This window comes from Sinocyclocheilus rhinocerous, unplaced genomic scaffold (assembly GCF_001515625.1).
Source record: "Sinocyclocheilus rhinocerous isolate Xijiao unplaced genomic scaffold, SAMN03320098_v1.1 scaffold216, whole genome shotgun sequence".
Classification (NCBI taxonomy): domain Eukaryota; kingdom Metazoa; phylum Chordata; class Actinopteri; order Cypriniformes; family Cyprinidae; genus Sinocyclocheilus; species Sinocyclocheilus rhinocerous.
The window spans coordinates 246,165-265,327 of record NW_015661078.1 but is presented as its reverse complement, the minus strand read 5'-3'; the positions used below and the strand labels follow the sequence as shown (position 1 = coordinate 265,327).

At 38.0% G+C, this 19,163-nt stretch overlaps 1 pseudogene; it reads right to left on the bottom strand.

Moving 5' to 3' along the window:
• Nucleotides 1-18,815, bottom strand: part of LOC107726229 (plectin-like) — a 75,084-nt pseudogene extending 56,269 nt beyond the window's left edge.
• Nucleotides 18,816-19,163: the final 348 nt, after the last annotated feature.

Sequence of the window (19,163 nt, the reverse complement as noted above, 5' to 3'; positions counted from 1 at the left end):
AGCTGGACGTTTCTACAATTACACTAAAAGAGCTTTTACTTGATAAAAAAACTCTTAACTATCAATCAGACGATAGAAAGCATGGAGTAGATTGTGTGCGACAGGTTTAACAGCAAAGTTTTGATCATGTTGATCATTTAGAGGCCTTAGAAATGTGATACACTAAGCTTTACAGGCAGAGTTGAGAGTGTACAGAAGCAACCTGGAACATCACAGATATAACTGAAGGTTGTCTTCATAGATATTGAGACTGATGTTGGTAACTCCTCACATTCCTGTGTTAGGCGTAACCAAACCACATTAGCCGTGAAAGTGCCTCCCAATCCCAACTTTCTCTCTCTCTCTCCCCCTGTGGATCTGTGTGTGTGTCTCTCTCTCTGCGTGTGAGAGCGTGTCGAGGGATGTGTGTCTGTCTGTCTGTGTGTCACGCCCGGAGAGAGAGGAATGTGCGCACGTCAGCTTTGATCACAGACACACCCTGTCCTTCCCAACCAGAACAACACGGACACCTGAGCGCTTTTTCTCCCGCTCCATAATATGCTTGTACTTTTTTATGTGATTTTCCATTCGCTCAATTCCGAGAGCCAAGGAGCATTAAAACTCCAATAAGCATCTGTGCTTATCTAAATGTTGTGATGTGACAGTCAGCACTGGGTTTGGGGAAATCTCAGTTCAGCTGGAGATCAACAGAACATCAACAGCAGCAGCTGAGATCTAAAATAACCCATTAGAGCTTCTGCGCTCGTCTCAGCCAGCATGGAAAACAGACGGAGCTACCAAACACTTCTGCAAACTCACTCACAGGCCTCTTCAAAATGATGACATGCACTTCAAAAGCGTAATATAAGACGCATATTAAAGTCAACATGAAATCAAAATCACTAGATTTACTTTCTTATTGCACATTCACCTCTGAACGATTTATCAGACCAAGTTATTTCAAGTAATAATAAACTAACTTTTTCTTTGTAATCTTTAATGTGCGTGTAAAAACTTGCTCTGAAACAACTTTATTCTTCCCCTGAAGTCTGACTGGTAAAGCCAAACATGTTTCAGTCTGTCTGCTGCGAATCTTGTGAAATTAGTGTATAAAACACAACCAGGAGGGACTTTTTCCATTTTTTTTCCATCAAAAGCCCTGTTCCCCGTCTCCAAACTAACCTGGTCACGCGTGAGAAATATTAGAGGAGGTCAAACTTTTGCAAAGAAAAGTGAGTTTTGCTAGTGTTTTTCATGCATTAAAATTGGAAAAAAAAAGTAAAAAAAAAAAAAAGTAAAATGAAGGTACATTTAATAATTTTTTCAAATTAATACATTTGACTAATATAAAATATTTTATTTTTAATACGGAATTGTTACATTAGTTTGTATAAAATGATTAAATCTCTCTCTTAGTGTTCATGCAACCAAAATTTACCTTATTTTAATGCATCCTGTTCTGTGCATGATTCATTGGTGAACAATGAAAAAAAAAAAGTTTGTTCATAATTGATTAAAATTTATAATAAAAAAAACTGGCTCTGTTTTGACTTTTCTGCAATTTTCTCATTGATTATCCAGTTGCATGCAGAAATCATTCACATCATGAAAATAAATTGGGCTTTGATCAGGGTTTCACGTTGACTTTAAATATTTGCCTCCCTCTTCCGGCCAATAATTAGGACATAATCGTAAAACACTTGGCAGGTAATTTTACAATAGCTGAGGTATCTGAACAGCTGAGGGAAACATCATCTAGAAAGGATAAAGATGACGAACACGCCGTGTCACTGACCTGAATGAGATCAGCTGAAAACTATGACACGACTTCTGCTTTTGACTGCATTGCCTTAGTGACACAATAACTTGTTTACATCTGAGATGCTGATGGTGCAGATACGATGGATATCTGAGAAGAGTTGTCCAAACACACAGTAGCCATGGCAGCAGATGAGAAGCACACACTCTTACTCATGTCTGTATTTATAGTCTGAACCGCAGTGGGAGGATTCATCACTTATTGTGAAATTACTTCACAAACCAAAATAAATTTAAGAAAAGATGAGTGGTAGATCACTTCAGCTTCTTACGTCAAATCCAAATGTGCTCATGAGTAATAGATACATGTAACCATGGGCTTTTCCAGCGCCCAGAATATTCAATGTAAATCCCCAGCTTTATGACCTTGTCCATATTATTAAATTAGGACGCCTGTTTTGTCAATAATAAAATGTGTGTTTGAGGAAGAGAATAATGCCAGTTGAGCATTTCAGTATTAGCTTCAGTAAAAGTGAAGGAAATAAAAGCTTTTTTTTTTTTTAAATGAATCATCTGTCTTGTTTCATGCTGTATCTCATCTTCAGTGAAACAAATTATAGCACCGGAGTATTAAACTGGAACTTCGTCATTTTAACACTAGATGGCGACTAAACACAATATCCACAAGAGAAAAATGCATACATTGTGCATTTACTATACATTTTCTCTGTCAGATATCATGTATCACATCCTTCCTGACAGATCTCACTGAAAAAGGTGTGACTGCGACAGAAAACAGTGACATTTAAGGTAATGACCTGCCAGTTTTTCTAATCCGCCATTAGATACTGCTTGTGAATCAATCGTTTTGCATGTTTAGTTTTGCTGTGTCTTTAAAGGTCGGGGGGTTGTGGATGGGCATGGCTAAGTCAGACAGTTTAGCAAAACAGCAAAAACTGCTTTTCATTCACAATAAAATATTAGCTTTCTACTTAACTTAAAGCGGTATACACTGTATTTAAACAGTACTATTCTACATTGTTGTCACATGACCTCACCATATTGTATATGAATGGCATATAGTCATTTCAGAAATAAATTATTGTGCATTTAGTTTAAAGGGATAGTTCACCCAAAAATGGAGGTAAAATATGATATAAATACTGTTCGGTTTCTGGCACAAACCGATCGTTTCGTGTCTTAGGACATCAATGTATCGTCATGAGCCGCAGGGTTTAATTTGGTTTTGTTGGTGTATGTTTTTTTGACTCTCAAAGCCGGGATTCCCATACACTTCCATTATATGACTGACAGACTGCAACGGTTTGAGTTAAAAATCTCAGTTTGTGTTCTACTGAAGAAACAAAGTCACCTACATCTTGGATGCCCTGGGGGTAAGCAGATAAACATCACATTTTCATTTTTGGGTGAACTATCCCTTTAATTTCCTTCAGAAATTCAGCATTCTGTGCCAAGTATACTATAAATCATGCAGTAAGAGTAGTATGCTGTTCTGAACATAACTAGCGTTTAATAAACTGCCAGTTGCAAAAAAAAAAAAACATTCAACATTCTACTTTTTTGTTTTATTTTTAGATACTACTTTGGTCATTAAAATGTAGGATAATTATACAAGAATTAAAATAGTTTCGATGTAGTTTTAGATATGTACAGACATGTCATGTTAACTACACATAAGCGTATAAGTAAGTGCATGTATTCAGCATGTACTGCGGTAGAGCCATGTGAAGTGAAAGCACGTCATAATACATAACAAACTGGCACCAGACTGCCAAAGTAAAGTGATTTAAGTGATTTATCATTTCACCAGCAGGATTGAGATGATTAAACCAGCCAGACTTTACATAACAGTCAATGATGTGAATCAGACTCTATAACAGTGGTGTGATCGAGTGAAAATCCTCCAGTGTGGAGCTGGAGTGACTGAGAGAGGTGTGTTTGTATATCAAACTTACCAACACAACACACCAGTCTCTCTCCATAACTGCTCTGGGAAATAATTCCATCACTGCAAAACATCCTGAGACATGGCCAGCGTCTCCTGCATCTTAAAGACGGCTAATGATTTCAGTCACAGGCAATCATGAAACTGTATGGCCTCTGTTATCCAATGGCAAAGCTGCCTATCTCATCTATCTATCACTGAGGAATGGACATTTAAATAAAACTTAACAGACTAACAGATAAGTCATGCAACTTTTTTTTTTTTTTTAAATTTAAGAAATTTAAAGAAATTATCCAAGAAGCCTTGTAAGGCTATTTTCATTTAAATTTTCAGTAAACATTTGGTAATTTTGTTCTGTGTCTGCCATTTATTTTTTTAATGTCTAGATAGTTTTTATTATTTTATAGTTCAGCAAGATAAACTAAATGAAAATGAAAAATATTTCCTTGGCAACTCAATGGAATAAAATAATTTTAGATTTTATTTATTTATTTATTTATTTATTTATTTTAGTTAACTATAGGACATACAGAGAAGTTGTGATTATATATTTGACTCTACAAATTTTATTATGATTATCTGATTCTGATAACCACTAATGATTTTGTAACAGACCAGATCGCCAACCTAATGAACACTGAGGCCAGTGAACTGTTATGAAATTATAATTCTGACATGCCATAAAATAATTTTTAAAAAAATGGTAATTGCAACTTTTTCACAATTTAGAATTTTTTACTCATAACTCAGACTTTTGTTTCAGAATTGCACAATTTTAACTATGATATATAAACCCGGAATTGCAAGAGAAAAGTCAGAATTGTGAGTTTACATCTTGCAATTCTAAAGTTTATGTCTTGAAATTCTGCCTTTTTCTCAGAACTCTGAGCTTATATCTCAGAACTGCGAGGGAAAAGTCTGAATTGTGAAATAAAAAGCAATGCAATAAGCTTTTTTTATTCCTTGGCAGAAATGGACTTCCATTGGAAATGCATGTGGAGAAGCATTATTAAAAGAAACTAATGCATCAAGAATTTAGAAGAGCAGAATTGCAATTGAAAGTAATTGGTTGAGACCCGGTTAAGATGTACCACAATATGAAATGAAACCTCATTTACGAGTGAAGGGCTAAAAATAACAGCCGAACTCCAGCAGAAGCATCCCTTTGGTTCATAAAAGCCCGTAAGCGGCAGCCCCTTTATGGCTCCCGAAGGCCAGTCGCTGCACACGTTCCCTACATGCCCTGCTGCTCCCTAAAGAAAACACACTCATTCAAACATCCTACAATATCCAGGAGTAAGACAGCACAGGGGCCTCATGTCCGGCCCTCCAGCATATGTGCTGTTTATATCAACCGTCTAGAACTTTCCACTGTGGTGGTGTTATGAGTGAAGTTACTGTATACGCTCAGATGGGAGCTCTCCTATGAATCTGATTTGGAAATGTATACAGAACTGTCTCTGGTGTACTTCAGCTCAGAAGCACTTTTTATCCAATGCACACATGGAAAAACTGCGCCTCTGGATTTGATGTCATTTGCAATTCAAAGTTGTGAATTGTGAATTACTACAGTCTGCATTGTGTTCACGTCTACTGATTCTAAAAGAAAAAAGAAAAAGAAAAAAAAGAAAAGAAAAAAAAACCTAATATTTCCCTGTAAATGTGATATCTATTACTACTTTCTTCTGAGTTTGCAAAAATAACATTTTAGGATAACATGTAGCATAATTCTGATGTTTAGTAGATGCAAAGGAAATTATGTAGATATTCAAGACCAAACGGTTTTCTGGTTCATAGAATAGATAAGAATGGAATATGTATACTTATTTATAATGATCAAAATCATCAACCTCATTTCCATAACCTATGTATCATTACCGCAACAGGTGTTCGTTTAATATTACCTCACTATATGAAAAAACAGTAGTTTGCTTTTAAATGCATGTGCAGAATCAATACATTATGTTTCAGTTTTGCCCCATTATTTTGAAAAAATGTCAAGTTTCAATTAAATACATGTATATATTAAAAATAATAGATTGCAAATTGTGGAAGGTGTTGTGGTAATGAGAGAAATCAGTCAAAATCAAATAAAAATTTTAATTTAAAAAATATTGATTATTTTAAGTAACTGTTTTTCAAGTAACTGTGCATGACTGTTAATAATTAATTTAAAAAATGTTAAAATGCATTCAATTTCCTAATGGTATTAACATTTCCAGACTGTTGTGGTAATGAGATTTGTAACGGATTGGAAAATATGTCCAAAAAGGAGTCAAAAACAATGCCTAAAAATGTTTCAATAAAAAATTATATATATATATATATATATATATATATATATAGGTTGTAAATTCTGGAATGTGTTGTGGTAATTACAAGAATCAAATAAAAATGTTAATTTAAAAATAAATATTATTTTGGAGTTTTAAGTAACTGTGCATGACTGTTAGCAATTTTTTATTTTTTTTTTATGTGAAAATGTATTCATTTTCCTAATGGTATTGGTATTTTCAGAATGTTGTGGTAATGAGATTTTAGGAAAAAAATTGTTGAAAAAATTGTTCAGTAAATGTTTTTAAATTGCTCATAAACCCTTCAGATCTTGTTTTCAATACCAAAAATGTAATTTGTTGATGCAAGTATTTTTTTTTAAATGTTTGAAATCTTTGAAACCAAGATTTCATTAGAATCACCAGTTAAAAAAAAAAAAACACAAAGCAAAATGAAACCCATAACCACTCCCCTTTCTCATCTGACACCCTCTATTACTGGAATTAAAGGGTTAATCTTCCTGCCAAAAACAAGACGAAACAAGCTGAGAACATGAGCACAACCGAGACCTTCTAACTCGCTACTGTTGTGAAACCTCTTACCTTCACCTCTGTGTTTTCTCACACACCAGACTGCAATCAGAGTGACAACATGCCCCAAAAGCACCAGGCTGGGGAGAGCGGACTGTGAGGGCTGAGATCAGCCTGCATGAGTCAGGCGGCGGGAACAGGTGGGAGCAGATGGGCGACTTGGGCTGTGTTCCCGAGTTAGGGAGTGAATCCAGACATTTAAAAAAGACGCCAGTGCAGCGTCTCTCTGCCAAACGTGGAATCAAAAGAGATCTAGTAACTTTCTGCTTCTTCCTTCTGAAGGGAGTTTCCTCCACTACTCTATCTTGTCTTGTCTACATTCCTTCTGTCCATTCTCACGGTCCTTAACATGCTGAAAACATCACTGCGTATTCATTCACTCTCTTCTTTCTCACTGTAATTGTTCTGAACTCTCAAAGTGAGAACATGTTTCGATACAGAATTAAATAAGACGTCAAGCTGAGAAGCTCATAAACCAGCGTGTTTGAACATTTAACACGACTCCAGGGTTTGCAGAACCTGCTGAGTTTGAAATCAGAAGACACACCTAGTCTCTCGGGACAAACTAGTTAAAGTATTTCATCAATCCAAAGATAATTATACACCAAAGGCAATCATTAGCACTTTAAAACAACCGCCCATCTTAGAAGATTTAAAAACACAAAAAGTCATACCTAATTCAGATTCAGTGAAAGTCAAAATGAAATCAAAAACCGACTCTATTTACTTTCTTAACACATAATCCTGGTCGTCGGAATGATTTATCAGTGCTGTTCTATATTTAGAACAGAGTATTAGTAGAGTATTACAAGACCGTCTGTATAATATCCGCTAACACTTGATTTTGATGGTCTCCCAACAGACATTTTACTGACTATAAGTAACTTTACAAGCATGTCAACTTATTCTACTAACCCTAACCTAACAGTCTACTAATACTCTAATGAGAGTTAGTTGACAAGTTACTTATAGTTAGTAGAATGTCTAACATGGTCTATCAAAATAAAGTGTAACCATCAATGTGTTAATTTAATTTACTCTGCCTCTGAAACTTTTTGTTGTCATCACTGATTATTTATTTTTCAACCCCTCCAACTATTTGGCTCCATTCTGGTATGTAATGCCCACTTGGGTTGTAAATGATGTTGACTTTCAGGTCTATTGCCAGCATCTGTTATATGTAGTGTTGTTGTTGATTACTAAAACCAAAAAGCTTAAAGTCCCCATGAAATCAAAATTAAAGTTTTTTGGGTGTTAGTATCAATATGTTAGTCTTAAGGTTATCTATAAGGCAGTGTGCTCCAAAACAGTGACAACATTCGCATTTAGAAGATATAAGCATTCAAAGCTTGCAGTTCGTCACTTCCGCCAAAACGGCTCAATGAATCTTTTTGACGTCACATCGTACTTCAGCTTCTCATTAAACTCTCTGTCCAATCAAATGCTCTCTAGAATCCGAAGCCCCGACCCCCTACACTATAAAATAGACGCTGAATGTGGCTTTACGGAGCTCAACGGCTCTAGCCCAAGCTGTGATATAAACGAACGCTATTGGCTATTTTAAAAAGGGGCGGGGCTGCTTGATATGTCCCGCCCTGTCTTGTGTAAAATGACGTCAACACATAGAGTAACGCTGCGTGTTTCTAAGCATTTCAGGGGACCTTTAAGTACCAAAATGACTAAAACTGAAATAAAAATACATTCAATCTAAATAAAAATATTAAACTAATTAAAATGGCAAATAAAATAAACAAATTTTTAAAAAATATATAAAATAAAATCTAATTAAAAATATTAATAAATACACTAATAGCATATAAATAATACTAGAATAACACTTGTTATATGCTGTTGATTGCCACAGACAATCATTTTGACTTGCACTTTATTAAAAAAATAAAAATTAGTTGACAGTTGCAATGCAAAGTCCACACACTTATATCATAGATGCTGTCCACAAAGCTAAACACACAGACTGAATCACCTTTAAATGGGAATTGTTCATTTCTTTGGTAGATTTGGACATACTGTAAGATTCACCATTGAGTATTGAAAGCAAAGCAACTTTGGAGTTACAGTACGGTATTTCCTGGCGCTCTCTATTATTACAGCGTGAGTGAAGCCTGTTTCAAGCCTGAAACAGGTGGAGGCGTTTTTACAGCTCTCAGAAATAGCGCAGATACGGGACACTTCACATTCCCATGCAGACACAGAGAATTCCCTTCTGAAATCCAACTCTCGCCCTGTTTTTCTACCCGCCCACCGCGCTTTACCACGATAAAACTATCCATTAGACCTGACGAACGTAACTCCTCCAGGTAGAGCTCGCACCTATCCACTGCGGAGCGGCAAAAAAAATAACAAACCAATCATCCAAAACTAAAACTAAAACTAAAACACATCACAGATAACTGAAGTGTGAACGGGTTTAAATATGGAATAGAATTGATAACTCGATGTCTGAAAGAGAAGCATTTTGTATGTCAACACTGAGAGTTTCCCCTCCCACCTCCACCAACATAACATAACATATTAATATAATAAAAGACACATATAGTCAAACGCTTGATGATCTGACCTACCAGGTATGATCTTCATGAAGTTTGAGGAACAGCAAAGGTGGACAAGCAGAACAAGAACGTGCCAATAAAGAAAAAGAAAGAGTCTGGGTTTGTTTGGTCGCCAATGTCCCCTTCTTATTTTTGACGGCCCTTGCCTGCTGTTTGGATATGTCAGCGCTGCTCCCCGGTGGCTTTGCAATTAGGGGGGCGGAGGCTGAGGGTCAGGACGGGACGGGGCGGTGTGAGTGGGGAAAACAGCTCACTGTGGATATAAATATCAGCCTGGGCAAGCTGCTCACGCTGGCACAGATAGAAACTGATGAAACCCGCGCTGGCCTCTTTGAACAGAGATCAGTTTGTTCCTGGATGATGCACTCTAAAAGATGCTGGGTTGAATACAACCCAGTGCTGGGTAAAATAGGGACAAACCCAGCAATTGGGTTGTTTTGACCCAGCGGTTGGGTTACTACCCAGAAGGTTGGGTTAAACATTTAACGCAACCGCTGGGTCAAAACAGCCCAATTGCTGGGTTTGTCCCTATTTTACCCAGCACTGGGTTATATTTAACCCAGCATTTTTTAGAGTGTGATTGAGTTATTCTATGATATTGCATCACAGTCTGTTGGCTTTACCTTCCAAGACGCCAGTTTCATTAAAGGTTCTGAGAAATAATTGGCTTGAAATGTGCAAAATACATTGAACTGATAGAATGTACCCTTGCGCAAAAGAAGTGCACTTAATTGATTTGAATGCACACTTGTACTTCAAATCTTAAAAGTACATTTAAAAAAAAACTGTACTTGCAGATAATATAATAAAAGGCCACTTAAATGACTTAAAGAGAGACACTTCCACACACGTAGTACACTTACTAAATAAACAGTAATAATATCAAATTAAAAGTTTTGGTAACAATTTATTTTAAGGAGTCCTTGTTACACATGTTACATGTACTTACTATTATAATAACAATTAATTATGCATAATTACATGCAAGTAACCCTAATCCTAACCCTAACATATAGTAAGTACATGTAGTTAATTAATATTACTCAGTACTTAAATGTATAATTACAGTGTAACAAAGACACCTTAAAATAAAGTGTAACCAAAGTTTTTGAATCATTAAATCATTTAAAAATCATTTGATGCGCTTTAAAGAAGTGCACTTATTTTGATGTGTTGACTAACATACTAAAGCACATGTAAAGTACTTGTTTATCATTTTAACTTCAGTGTGTTATTCAATATATAATTTAAAGTTAATATATTTTAAATGTACTAAATTGCAACTTTATCATTAATACAAGTTTCAATAGAAATGGCATTAGAGTATATTTTAGTTTAGTATAAATGTTTGTCAGTGCATTCAGCAGAAACACTAAACATAGTTCAAAGACAATAGAATTAATTATGAAATTACATATAAAGATGTACTTACATCCTACTTAAGTGGGTCAAAAAACACTCTAAAGTTCAGCTAATTGCATTTAATATAAAATTAAACTATAACACATTTTCACTTAATTGCAAATAACATGAAGTGTCTGAAAACATTACATTCAGATCACAATTAAGTATATTCTTTTAAAGTACATTACTTCTATAATAAATACTTTTATTTTTTTTAAAGTATGCTCCTTTTTACACTTGGAAAAGCACAGGGTTGCCAGGGTTCATGTTTTTTATTTATATATGGAATGGGATTCCTGGCATGACTGGAAATCTCTTGTGCCATATCACAAGTCTTTAGTGGCCACCCGTGAAGCCAGACTTAAACTAAATATAGCAGAGTTTTACACAGCAATCCACTGAAATTAGCATATGGCATTGTGAATTACGGTGTTGACAGAGTGTCAATTTCATTTTCCCCACATGTTTACAGCGCTTATGACTGTGATTAAATGGAGTATTTGTAGGTGTCTAATTTGCAGGACTTGGCTATTTAGAAAATGAGATGAGCACTGACTGATCAAAACAAGTAATCAGTCCCAGTCTGACTCCACTGAGGCTGTTTAATACATTATAAATAGGTCTAAAAATTAGTGGGTCAACTTTCCTATTAAAATAACGTGCACTGAAATGAATCATCTTGATTTAGCATGCAAATGATAGACTAATGAAAGTTTTTTTTTTTTTTGACCAATCACATGACATCAAATACTACTCAGTTTATTATGGTATGACCTCTTAGTGTCAGACAATAAATAAATAATTAAATGCATAAATAAATCATGGCAACTACTTTTTCTTTTCCATGATGCTTCATCCACACCAGTAGGTGACAGTATTATAAAGTCAGAGACCGCTGTTAACACTGAAATAAATAAATAAATAAACAAACAAATAAATCAATCAATCAATAACAGAGTGGTGTAGGATTTACTTTGAAATCATTTTTAACTCAGAAATTACTAGTAAATTACAAAGAAATGGCAAATAACACTTTGAATTAAACATGAAATTTTAAGACTGAAAAGACTGAAATAGTATTTTCTTGTAAAATGTACTCCAGTAATCTTTGTTTTACTTACAACTTCAAACAATCATTTTTATGAGTCATTTTATGAGTCAAACAATCATTTGCCAGTGAACCAACAAAACAAAAAAATGACAACTCATACAGCAAAGAGGAAAATCAGTTCCTCAGTGAAAGGTTATTGTGTGTCATTACACATTCACCTGGGTTTTTTTTAATGATGTGGACAGAAAAGACTATGACATGAAAACAACTGTTATTTCAGAGGAATGTCTCATAAATCTTTTACATATTGCTGTCTATAGAAGCACTGATGGTTTACTGAGGCATGACTAGGTCTGGGACCATTACATGGTTCGTGAAAAGTAGGCTATTTATCAGATCTCCCACTTAGATTTCCTATTTCATAAAGTTGACATATTAATATAGTTTAATGGGTTTATTATCTCCGAGCCAGTGCATAATCTCTTGGTTTAGGTAAGACAGTATAAAACACCAATAAAGATAGAGCTACCCGTTTTATACATGCATGCATGTCAACATTAGCAAACAGCTGTAAGACCATAATACTACCAGGTGTCAGAGTAGCTGATCCATAGACATCTCATAAATATCAAACAAGAAAGCAGATCATTGTCAAATGATGAAACTATGCCTGGTATAACAGTAACTAAAACATTTTGAGGGTAAAGGTTGTGGGTAAATACTAAAACTGGGTAATGCTGTGAAAATGTTAAAAAAGTTAATCAATATAATTTCTAATACACTTTCTACATTAAGAGTTAACATTGAATACTATTATATTTATAAATGTAACCAAGATTAATAAGAACATGTGGATCCTTTAGCAGCGATATTGTTTCTTATGTTAACCATGCAGGTTTTAGAACGTTACAGACTTTATGCATTAAAAAATTACAGTATCATATTTTTAAAAAAGCTATTAAGTAACAAGTGAACAATGAAATTGTAAACTTTTAGGACTGAGTGAAAGCGTGAACATTTTTTCTGCCTAAACAGAAACTGACTTTTAAATATAACCCTAAAATAAAGGTGCTTCACGATGCCATAGAAGGACCTTTTTGTCTAAATGGTTCCATAAAGAACCTTTAACATCTGAAGAACCTTTCTGTTTGACAAAAGTTTCATTGTGACGAAAGAAGGTTCTTCAGATTATTAAAAGGTAAGAAAGAGATGGTTCTTTAAAGAACCATTGACTGAATGGTTCTTTGTGGAACCAAAAATGGTTCTTCTATGGCATCGCTGTGAAGAACCTTCTGAAGCTCCTTTATTTTTAAGAGTGTACGCTGAGAAAAATTCACTGGAGTCAAAAGAACGACAACTAGCCTTCATCTTTACCAAGAATATAGAGCGGTCTCTGCAAAAGGTCTCCCTTCACAAGAGGTGAAGGGCCAGTTATAGAAGTCACAGCACCAGACACTGGTAGAATGTGTCCGATAAGACTTCTTAAAGGTCAGATTCATTTGGCTCCTCTGAACTGACTGCATGACTCATGAACTGCACCACAATCATGTGGCATTGAGAACATCAGAGAGCGCCTGTCACAACATCACAAGCATGCAGGAATGTATGGTGGAGGCGGACAGAAACACACACTTGCACAACACAGAACAGAGAACAGTGCAAATGGAGAGCTCAGACTTCTGCTCATGCATGACCAGCGAATTACTCAAATATTACTAATGAATAAAGTATTGCTCCTACGCCATTACTGAAGAACAAAAAGGTACTAGGTACAAAAAAATCATTTCCTTCCTAGCTGTAGGCTAAAATTACTTAAAAACACATGAATGAACTTGTATCGAAAAGACCTGCTGAAGGTAATACAGAGTTTTTTTTTCTATAGACAGATGTGTAGAGATACAGTAGGGGGCAGCAGAAAATTACAGAGATGTAACCTCAAACACATCTGACTCTGACTCAGTCAGAGCAAAATATTGTATAAATTATTTTTCCTCTTCAAATCCAATTGCGTTTGGTTGGGAACTATGGGAACTGTGGATTCCTGAAAGACCTGTCATGCTGAAGTGACTAACAAAAACCTTCAAAGGCTAATTGTTTTTGGAGCTTTCCTCCGTGATACACCTACTAAACACACCCATTAGATTGTGCAAACTATTTAACTAGTTGCTGTCATTTCTTAAAGCATAGACCCATGATTCACTAACTCTACAAATAGTGGATCGTTCCAGTGTACAATATGAAGCACTAATCAATAGTTCCTTTAAATGTCTTTGAATTTCTACCAGCATAAACTGAAATGCACAGCTATACAACAACAAAAGCAACTGCAACACACATTCCAGAGATCTCTGTTGCACTAGGGAAGGAAGACAATGGTGGAATTTGGGATGGACAACTTTATCTATGGTATGTCCCATTGCATAATACACAAAGTCACAAAGCAGAAGTCTCCAGCTAATTGTTGACCACTGGAAACCAGAGACAGGGGTAACAAACCACAGGAAATAACCAAACACACGTGCTTCCTGCAGAAGTGGCACACAGGGTCCTCTAAGCACAGCATTGAGTTTTAGAAGAGCTCTTGTTCTATTCAGAGAACAGAAAAACTATAGCTGTGGGTTGAGTTTGGCAGCAGAGAGAACTGACTTCAAACATTATTGTATTGTCAGAAACACAAGTGCTGCTTAACTGCTCATTACCAGCAGTCTGGTATTCCCCTTGAAGAACGAAAACTTGCAACAAAATCACTAGCTAGTCCCAGTATGCTACAGAGCAAAAGGGTGGTTGCAAAACATTGCACGCATAATTTGATGTTTTGGGTGTGGATGTGTCGTGAATCACTGTGAGAGGTTAATTTCTCGAAATAACTGGAAACAAATATGCCCAGATTTGTGCTTGTGGAAAGCAGGACAAACTGAAAAATATAACTAATAAAAGATTTGCACATTGTTGTATAGACAAAACATGTTTTGAAAAAACACGGTCCACGGTTTTTGATACAAGTTAATGTTATATTAATCGTCCTGCACTGCAGTATACGCTTCTCTGCACAACCTGCAAAACTTAAAAACCTACTTATTAATGCTTAATTCACTTAACATAAAACTCTGGCACCATTCACTCAACATGCATATAAAGTTACACGCCTCTCAAGCAAATCATGCCCAACCGTCTAATAACAGCACAACTATTCCGACACTACACCAGTCACCTTGAACCTCCCACACAGCAAATACGGATGGAAACCGGAGCAGTGCTACCAAAATCAAAGCATTTCAGAGAAAGACAGAATGGTAGAACTGAAAAGGACTCATACCTTCTATGAAGTTGGGGAAGGTTTTTTCCTCTGGCTCTTGGAGCGAATGATCCCAAGAAGTCTCTTCAACGGCACCCTGCAGGAGGCCACGCTCTATGGCCAATTCTTCCAAGACATCATAGTCCAAATCATCTCCTGCAATATCTGGCACTGGGGGTGTAACAGGTTGGTCTGCAACAGGACTGGCAATCTGTTGCACTTCAATCACTTCCTCTACCACAACAATCTTCTTCCGCATGGCGTCGTCTACGGACTGCTCTTGCGCGTCGCAGGTATTCTCGTCGGCAGGAAGAGGTCCAGTGATGACAGGCGGTGCAGGGGCCTTGCTATCCGAGAGCCTGCTCTGCTTCTCTGTGCTCTGCTGTGTGTCAGGAGCAGGCGTGTGTTGTGCAATGCTGGGAGGTTCCCCCTGCTCGGGGAGGGGGCTAAGCTGGGCCGAGGCTGCTGCTGCTGACGCTGAGGCTGCCGGTGCTTCCCGCTGTCTCTGCGAGGAGGATGTTTTTCCTTTCAGAACCTCCCGTTTTTCAGGCAAGGGCTGCGCAGGCTCCACCTCCCCTTTGTGAGCCGGGGCCTCATTCTGTACAGCTGTTGGCTGCACGCTCTCCACAGCGTGCATTCCTTCAGGGGATGTCTTTGCAGAATCATTTGTTGCAACTTGCTCAGGGCCCTCAATCTTAAGAAGGTCAACCTGACCAGCATTCTCTGCCTTTACCTCTATCACCTTTGTCTCAGCTATAGGTGGTGGGACTGGTTTTACGGCTGAAGTTTTGCTTACAGATTTCTGCTTTTTCTTCTTTCCTTTCGAAGGCTTTGGGGCATCCTCTGTATCTCCGTCTTTTGCAGTTGTAGTGACTACAGGTTCCTCAGTCAGGTTTGCTGGTGATGGCTTTTGTTTAACAGAATCAGAATCTATATTAGAATCCAATTTCTTAGGCGTTTGCACAACTACTTGCGAAGTCTTGCTGGAGTCAGCTGTGGAAATCTTTACTTCAGCACCTGTAGATGGGGACTGAGTTTCAGGGCTGACATCAGGCCTATGACCTTTAAACTCTGCCTTGACCCCAGCAGTAGAAATGGCACAAGGAATCTCCACCTTTTCATGAACTTTCAATGGACTAGTGTTGTCATCTTTAGATGCTTCTTGGACTTTTTGGGAACCAAGTGTTCTCTGCTGTTTGTCAATCATTTGAACAGTGCTAGATGCTATGGGCGGCACTGCTGTCTCCTCTACAGAAAGCTCAGGAGTGTGCAGTGGCAGATTAATCTCTGATTTCTTTTCAGCAATGTGTATTGCCAAATCTTCGTCCTTCTTAGGCAGAAGTGGCATTGCTGATTCTACAGATTTGACAGACACCTGGGCGCTAATGAAGGTAGATGACTTCGTCTCATCGGCATGAACAGCAATGTAGGTCTCATTTGTAACGTCTGTTTTTTCATTCTTGATTGGTTGTTCTTGCACATTTTTGGTCAGCATGGTTTTCTGCGTTTTCTCCACTTTTGGTTTTGATGGAGAAGAATGAGGAGCATCCTTAGGTGTTTTGCTATCACTTGTGGATGTGGTTTCTACAGAGACATTAATGCGCAATTCTTCCTTTGGCTTTTCTTTTACTGCTTCAGTAGAGACAGACAATACAGAGGATTCCATTGTTGTTGCCTCTACTCTTGACAAAACGGTTTGTATATCCTGCACATTTTTGGTCTTTGTGGTTTTCTGCATTTTCTCCACTTTTGGTTTTGATGGAGTAGGGCGAGGAGCCTTCTTATCCTCTTTGCTATCACCTTTGGATGTTATTTCTTGAGAGACACTGACACGCATTTCTTCCTTGGGCTTTTCTTTTTCTGCTTCAGTAGAGGTGGAGGATTTCACTGCAGTTGTCTCTACTACTGATGAAACAGCTGGCACATCCTGCACATTTCTAGTTTTCTGTGTTTTCTCCACCTTCGGTTTTGATAGAGTAGGATGAGGAGCATCCTTAACCATTTTGCTATCGCCAGTTACTGCGAATGTGGTTTCCTGGGAGACTTTCATAAACACCTCTTCTGTGTGCTTTTCTTTGACTGCTTCAGCAGAGACAGGAAATACAGAGGATTCCACTGCTGTTGACAAAACGTTTGATATATCCTGCACATTTTTTGTCTTTGTTGTTTTCTCCACTTTTGTTTTTGATGCAGTGAGATGAAGAGCATCTCTTTTGCTATCACCTGTGGATGTGGTTTGAGAGACCTTGATATACACTTCTTCCTTGGACTTTTCTTTGACTGCTTCAGTAGAGACAGAGGATTTCACTGCAGTTGTCTCTACTGCTGATGAAACAATTGGCACATCCTGTACATTTTCGGTCGCAGGGGCTTGCTGTGTTTTCTCAACCTTTGATTTTGACTGTGTAGGACGAGTAGCATCCTTATCAATTTTGCTATTACTTTTTGGTGTGGTTTCCTGGGAGACACTGACACACACATCTTCCTTGGGCTTTTCTTTGACTTCTTCAGTAGAGACAGAGGATTCCACTGCTGATGAAACAGCTGACACATCCTGCACATCTTTTGACATCAAGGATTGCTGTGTTTTCTCCACCTTCAGTTCTGCTGGAGTAGGATGAAGAGCATCTTCAGCCATTTTGCTATTATCTGCTACTGTGGATGTGGTTTTCTTAGAGACCTTAATAAACACCTCTTCTTTGGGCTTTTCTTTTGCTGCTTCAGCAGGAACAGATGACACAGAGGATTCGCCTGATGTTGCACCTGCTGTTGATGAGACATCCTGCACATTTTTGGCCACAGTAGTTTTCTGTGTTTCCTCTACCTTTGGTTTTGCAGCATCTGTAGCTGTCACAGTGGATGTAGTTTGCTGGACGACCTTGAATACCTCTTCCTTGGGCTTTTCTTTGACTGCTTTAGTATGAACAGAATATAGAGAGGATTCCACTGCAATTGTTCTTTCCACTGATGAAACAGCTGGCAGATCCTGCACATTTTTCGTCACAAGAGCTTTCTGTTTTTTCTCCACCTTCGGTTTTGAGGGAGGAGGATGACGAGCATCCTTAGCCATTTTGCTCTCGCCAGTTGCTGTGGATGTTGATTCTGCTGCTGTTCCGCCCACTTTTGAAGAAATGGTAGCCACATCTGGGCTCACATTAACCGTTTGTGTTTTCTGAACGAATGCCGTCTTGGTGCATTCTTTGCGTTCTACCATCTTTTCCTGTTCAAATGGCTTGGCATGGTAAGCTTCAATTGGAGGCATATGGCAGACCGAATGCACAGCGACCTTCCTCCTCACACTTGGTTCCATCTCTTTGGTGTAATCGAGAGTATCAGAAAGCATGGGCTGCTCTTTGAATTCCCATGATCCTTTGGGTTTGATCTGAGTGCTAGCCATTGGACGACCTCTAAATCTTGGTGTTCTCTCCCTGGATTCAATCATTTCAGCCTCATCCATGCTCGCCATTTTGCGACGGTACTCCTGTCGATCAAGCAAAGCCTCCTGCTTTTCTGCACCCATCTTGCCGGGTTTGGAAACATAAGAAGTTGGACCCTGAACAGCTTGAACGTGTTCTGCCCTGCGGGTGATGGCCAGAGTGGCAGCTGGCCGTTGTACTCTCTGCAGAGGCGTGGGAACGATCTCTGGAGGCAAATGCAGGTAATCACGCAGGTAGACAATCCCTTCATTAGTAAGGTACCAGTAGTAATGCCTCCATGCAAAGGTCTCCCTCACATACCCCCTGGACTTCAGCGAGCCCATGGCTCTTATCACCTGCAGGTTATCCACACTAGGAATCTCAGGGTGCTTGGTCTGAGGCCGCTTGTCTTTCTTGGCCACCATGACGCCATCCCGAAACAGATGCTCATAGATGGCCTTTAGGTTGTCCAGGGGCATTACCATTCCCGCAACCATTGTGCTTCCTTAGTCGTGCAGCGTCTGAATAAACAGGAACAGCTTTGCCAAAGAAGAACAAGTCACTGAATGACCTCACTCTCCAGAGTCCTGTGGCAGAGCCTGCTACCACGTGCTATCAATTCAATCAAAACAGACGCTAAAAGTAAATACAACCTGCTATTCTGTGTTTGTACGCAGTTGTTTAGCTAACTTCCCTCCTAATCAAAAGAGTTTCTTCTTCCTTCTCAAATTTTCTCAGAGGCAAAGGAAAAACGTAGAAAAGGAAAACTGTGCTCTCCTTTACTCAGCCTTCCTTGGAAATGAGCATAGTCTGGACTGGCAGAGCTGCAATGAGAGGGGGTGTGTGTAAAAGAGAGAAAG